This window comes from Humulus lupulus, chromosome X (assembly GCF_963169125.1).
Source record: "Humulus lupulus chromosome X, drHumLupu1.1, whole genome shotgun sequence".
Classification (NCBI taxonomy): domain Eukaryota; kingdom Viridiplantae; phylum Streptophyta; class Magnoliopsida; order Rosales; family Cannabaceae; genus Humulus; species Humulus lupulus.
The window spans coordinates 256,498,232-256,505,091 of NC_084802.1; positions in this window are offsets into that span (position 1 = coordinate 256,498,232).

A 6,860-nucleotide genomic window follows, 5' to 3' on the forward strand; every position below is an offset into this window, starting at 1 on the left:
CTAAAGGGTGCTCCCGGCCCATTGTCGTTCTCGGCCTTCACCGTTCCCGTCTCTTTGCCGTTCATTCATGTATATACATACATAACATAATTAAACAAATACTTAAACACGTATAACCATATTCAATGGGGTTACACCCTACAACACAATCAAATAGGGCCGTGCCCCGCAACACAAACTATAGGGCCTCGCCCTACTCTATGAGTACAACAGTTTGCTTACCTGTGTCCCAAGCTGCTTGAGCAACAAAATCCCGAGCACAGTCCTATAACCCGAGCCTCACTGAAAACCTTTTCACAACACATACATAACACTCTCGCTACTAACCAATTCATAAAATTACCCCTATAAGCAATCCCGTGCTCTCGGGACCTCCTGTTTCCCCATACAAGGTAGCGAAAGCGTCCGCCGAGCCCCCTGAGCCAAAAACCTAAAAACACAAAATCCCCATATCTTGAAAATGGCCTTGCGCCGCGACACAGCCCTGTAGGGGCCGCGGCGCCCAGCTGGGCTCCGTTTTCCTGATTCAACCCAGCGCCGCAACACGGAAGAACAGGGCCGTGGCGCTCATATGCGAACCCAGAAAACTGGGTTTTTCCCAACAATCTTCCCGAGCAAAATCTCTTCCAAATCACTACCAAAGTATACCCAAGTCCCAACCCTAAAACCTCAAATAAATAGTATAGTCACTCATAAACAACAACAACAAATCGAAACACACAATCAATTCTAAGAATCACCTAGTGGTTTAAAATTCACAAAAACTTAAACCACACTTCACAAAGTTTAAACCACCCTTCAGAAAACTTAAATCACACCAGCAAATAAACTTCAGAGATGCATGGAACTCTTACCTCAAGTAGAAATTCGACCCTGAGCTGCTTTCGTAATCCAATTCCAAACTCAAATCCACAAGTCCCTAAGCTTAACCTTGACAAACTTCATCCCAAGAATCCACAAAGCAAAGCACAATTTAACTCACTAATCTAACATTTCAAGCAAAAATTCAACAGAGAATTGACTAGGAATCTTACCCTTGATCTCAATTATGCTTTTGAATACTTGAATCTCTAGCCTAGGATCCTTCACAATCAAACACCTTAGAGAGGGAAAGAGAATCGAATGGAAGAGAGAGAGAGAGAGAGCTAAGAGAATTAATCCTTCTTCCTTCCTTTTTCTCTGCTTTCCCTAAGTGGTTCTAGAGTCCCCAACTCCTAAATGAAGTATATCCTCTTGCCAAAATGACCAAATTACCCCCTTAAGTTAATCTAAGTCCTCAAACAACACCAAGGGTAGTTTAGTCATTTGACACATCCCGCTAAATCCTCGAGTACACCTAAAAATCCCCGTTAATCCCAACATACCAAATTATTGATAAGCTACTCACCATTACTCAATAATTCCCGAACACAAGTTATATTCCCAAAATACCCCTAGGCTCCTCCCGAGCCGGGTATTTGACCCTGTTGTGACTTTCTAGCTATACCGCTCTCTAGGACCGTCTCGGATCGTGCAACACAATTATATCCCCACTCATACGTGGTATCAATCACAATATACATATATTGCATTTAAGCCCTCAACGGCCTAAAATTACAAATATGCCCCTAACAACCAAATGGGTGCACATGCATATTTAATTCACCTTACATTTCTAGTCACATACTTATCAAATTCACATACTAATACAATATATCAATTATTGTCCTCCAGGCACGCTAATCAAGGCCCTAAGCCTTATTAGCGAATTGGGGACACTACAATGGGCAATCAGGACATTCAACCCCCGTACAAACCTATCCCTTCTTGCTGCATCAGTTGGCACCAAATCCAGTGCGAACTTTGCCAACCGGTCAAATCTCAAGGCATACTCAGTAATTTTCAACCGATTCTGAGTCAGATTGATAAACTCATCAACCTTTGCAGCTCGGACTGCAACACTGTAATATATGATAACGTATCTAGGTCCTCTGTCTACTAATCGAGGTAGGGTAAATCATAACTCTAAACCACGAAAATGATAAAAATTCTTGGGGCTTGCTATCTAAGCAACTCATATGCCCAAGCGTCTACAACATAAATTCTTAGGGCTTGCTATCTAAGCAAGTCATATGCCCAAGGACTACAACATATATCATATCACATATCGTAAAACATATCATAACATAAACATACAAACACATATAATATATCCTATTTTCCTTACCAAAAACCGAGATATGGAGACAAGAACGGGATTTGGAATACTCCTAAAATTAACAATGACCCATGAGTTTCTAAAGAAGAAAAGGAGATGAGAGAGAGAACTAAACAATTAGGATAGAAACTTACCAAAATGAACCTTAAGTTTCAAGAAACTTAAACACCTAATCAAGAATCATAACATAGAGTTAGGATCAGAATGAAAACAAAAGAACTATGACTGAACTTAAGGATAAGAAATCCTTGGATGAACTATGACTTTGATCTACACCTCGATCTAAAATGACACTATATCTTACTTCCCAAGTGTTTCTCTCTATAGTAATCTTAACAGCTTGGAGGTTGTGAACAATGCTTGAATGATGAGTGAAATGGTTGAGTACTAGGTCCTATTTACAGAGTTCAAGGAGTGAAACTAACCCCTTTTTATTTGAATAAATAAATGAATATAAAATATAAAATATTTGAATTTCTATTCAACAGATGCCCAGAACTCGGTCAAAATCGTTCAAGGGCAGATCCTAGTGGTTAAGGTTGTTTTAAAATTTAAATCCTCAAGATTTAAAAAAAAAGTGTGCCAAGGGCGATATATCACCTACCGTGGGTGATATATCGCCTAGACCTATATCCTGAGCCCTCATGCTTTCGTTCGTGCGAAGTCGACGTGTTTTCCGTATCTATTGTAGGCGATATGGGGCCCTATAGCTGTGATATCTCAGCATACATTGATATATCAAACATGTATTTGCACATTTTCAACATATTTTGAATTGATTAAACAACTTTGATGGAGTAAAAACAGGATCCTAACTACTGCTGGAAGGTTCTAGATCTTTCTTTTAATAAACATGCTTGTGACAAGTGTCACGCTCTTATTAATTCTATCTAAACCGTAGGTTATAGTAAATAATATTTCTAGGACCAGTAATATTGATCAAACCTTATGTTATAATTAATATTTCTAAACTATAGGTTAAACTTATAAAATCAATAACTATTGCTATGAGTCTCCAACTAAGTCCCGGCTTGAACCAAAATCCACAGAAACTAACATACTACAAGCTACTATTAGCTACTACTACTACTATTTAGCTAAGTAAAATTTCGAGACACTACAATAAATTATTTTATGTTGTGCTGTGAAGTTTTCTTGCTGGGCCTCGGTGCACGGGTGCTCTATGGTGCAGATATGGGCTAGGAAAAAGGCAGATCAACCATGAGTAGGAGGGCATGGAGCGATGTGTACATGTTTGGCCTACCTGGCCGTCACTGTAGTGTCCCAAATTTGCTAATAAGGCTTAGTGCCTTGGTTACCGTGTCGGGAATGCAATAATTGATTTAATTATGTTATTATGTGGATTAAATGGTTATGTGAAATGCATGTTTAGGAGAATTAAATATGCATGTGGGCCCAATGTTTTTATTTGGGGCATATTTGTAACTTTGGCTGTTGAGGGCATAAATGTGAATTATATGTGTGTTATGCTTGATACCACAAGATTGTGGTAATATATTTGTAATGTGCGAGACGGTCCTAGGGAGAGGAATATCGAAATAGTCACAACGGAGTCGAATACCCAGCTCGGGGGGAGACTAGGTGTAACGACCCAAATTTGCTATTAAGGCTTAAGGGCCTTGAGTAGTGTGCCTGGAGGGCATAATGGGATTCTGTGTGTGACTTTAATGAATTTAATGCATGATTATGATTTAATGCACGTTATATGACTATTTGATTATTTGTGATGCATGACTATGTGAATTAGTATGCATGTAGACCTGATTGAGCATATTTGTAATTTGGCCATGTTGGGCATGACTGTGTTGGTATCTGTGATCTATGACTCGAGACGATCCTAGAATGAGCAGGTTAGCGGAAAAGTCGAAGCGGGAACCTATACCCGGCTTAGGTTAAGCCTGGGGAGTTTAAATGAGAATATGGAAAATATATTGAGGTTAATCTTGATGATGAGGAATGTATAATTGGTGATTATTCAGGCATTGGGTAGTGACCGGGAATTATTAGGAACACTTGAGGAATTAGTGGGAATTTGGGAAAATGACTAAAATGCCCCTTTATGGGCATAAAGGTTTAGAATTATTAAGGGAGGGCATTTTGGTCTTTAGGCTTATAAGAGATGAATCAAAGGGGGGCTTTATACTTAGTGGATTTTGTAGAAAAAGGGTTATAGGCTGAAAAAGAAAGAAAGAAGGAAGAAAAGGAAAGAAGAGAAAAACAGAAGGGTTTGGCTTTAAAGAATCGGTTTGTGGCTCTCCCAACCTATTTCCTTCATTTTTTCTTGGAGTCAAGCTCAGTGGAGAGCTAGGGTAGGCTGAGCATCAAGGATCCTAAGCTAGACTTGAGGATTGGCAAGGGATTAGCAAGATCACATCTGAATTTTTGAGGTAAGTTCTTGGAGATTTCAGTTTTAGGGCATAACTGGTTTGAACTATGTTTTTAAGCTAAATGGATGGGATTTTTGGGGAAATCAGGTCAAGGTTGTTAAGGTACAAGCTAAGGAGGTCTAGGGTTCAATTCAAGGTCGAAATTCCACCCACGGTATGATTTCTAAGACTTTATCCTTGTTGTTTGAATGAATTTCTGGTTTTTGGGTTCATTATGTTAGATTTTGAGTTTTGGGGGTTGCCTGAGCTTGGGATTGTTTTCTTGGGATGCTTGGGATGAGTGTGAGGTGTGGTTAAGTGTGTTTTTGGGCTTGGAAAAGGTTTGGGCAAGTTTGGGGTTGAAATGATAGAAGGAAATCGCAAGATGCGATTTTGGGTTTGGTCTAGCTGCAACTAGCGCTACAGCGCTAGTCAGGGGGAGCTGTAGCTCTAGCCCCTGTTCTGGTGGGGTGGTTCTGCTTGTAGCGCTACAGCGCCCTCTTTAGAGCGCTGTAGTGCTGCACTGTTCACAGAGGGGATTTTTGGGCTTTTGTGAAGGGATTTTAACCTAGGGTTCGGGGCTCGATTCCGCCACTTTGTTTTGGGGATCTAGGACTCCCCGGGGGCTCGGGATTGGTCCCGAGGCTAGGTTTTGGACTCGAGGTTTGGTAATGACTTTGACTTATGGATTTTGGTTAGGTAAGCGCTAGGGCTCGAGTAGGATCGTGCTCAAGGAGTTAGGTTGATCAAGGCCATCGAATTTAAAGGTAAGAAAACCGTAACACCCGGGATTAGGGCATGGGCCCACAGTGTTATTGCAGGGCATGGCCCTAGATTGTTTTACTTGCAAATGTATGACCTTGATTGAATTATTATATGTTTGAATGATTATTTCGAAATGTATTATGCGTGCAATTATAATGAAATGAACGGCTAAGGCCGAGAGCGGCAAAGGCGGGGTACGGCCTTGGTGCCGGAAGTAACACTCAGCACATGGGATGCTATAGCCAGGGTGGAAACCAAGGGATACGTAAGTTATCCTTACGGTGAGGACCGAGACCCCAGGCTTTGGTAAGGCCTCTGGGGCTGCATGGCCGTGCTTGTTTAGTCTGATGGTTTTCCTATTTATCATTGGATTATGTCAGCTATATACTATGCATATGTTATGTACTATTTGGGTTTTCTTGCTGGGCTTCGGCTCACGGGTGCTCTGTGTGGTAGGTAAAAGCAAGGAGTCAGTCAACCGGCCATGAGTATGGAGAGCGTGGGGGCGGCGCGTACATGTTCGGCCTGCCCGACTGCTTTGGTTGGGGGCATTTTGTATATGGCTGTATTAACTCATTCTTTTGATAGTTAACCTGGTGTAAATCTATTTTTTGAGTTGTAAATGTTTTGTAAACCTTGTTTTGGGATCCCAGATGTTTGATACTTAACGTTTTCAATGAAACTAAACATTTTCAAAGAGTACAGCCTTAAACTCTGGTTTATACACACTTTTGGTTTTAGAAACCACGTTGAGTCAGTCAAAAGCACGATTTCTGTTTTAAACTCACTTAGTAACGGCTCTAAGGTAGTAGGGCGTTACACTAGGGGTATTTTGGGAATATAGCACGTGATTGGGGTTACCGGGTAACAGGTGATTATTTAGTGATCATTTGGGTATGTCGGGATTTAATGGGAATTATAGGAACACTCGAGGAATTAGAGGAATGTGGAAAATTATGGGATTTCCCTTGGTGGCATTAAAGGAGTAATGATATACTTAGGGATATTTTGGACATGGGCGGCTGAGGATAGGCTCAGTCCAAATAGGACTCTAGAACTAAAGGGAAACAAAAGAAAAAAGACAACGAAAACATAAACTTCAAACTCAGCTATTTCACCAATTCAAGCCATATATTGCAAATATATCCACATAATAATGTGGTCTCAACAATTCACCACATATAATCACAATTATGCCCTCAATGGGCCAAAATTACAAATATGCCCTTATACGCTAAACAGGGCCCACATGCATATTAATACTCATAAACATGCATTTCCCATATCCATATAATCATATAATCATGCATATCACATAATCATGCTTTTAATCATTTAAATCACACATAAACCCATTATGCCCTTAAGCCTTATTAGTGATTCTGGGTCGTTACATGAATAGTTCCGGATATCGATCTCGCATATCAGACTCAAGCTTCCAAGTTGCCTCTTCTACCTAGTTGTTTCTCCATAGAACCTTCACTAAGGCAATGGTCATGTTCCACAAGACT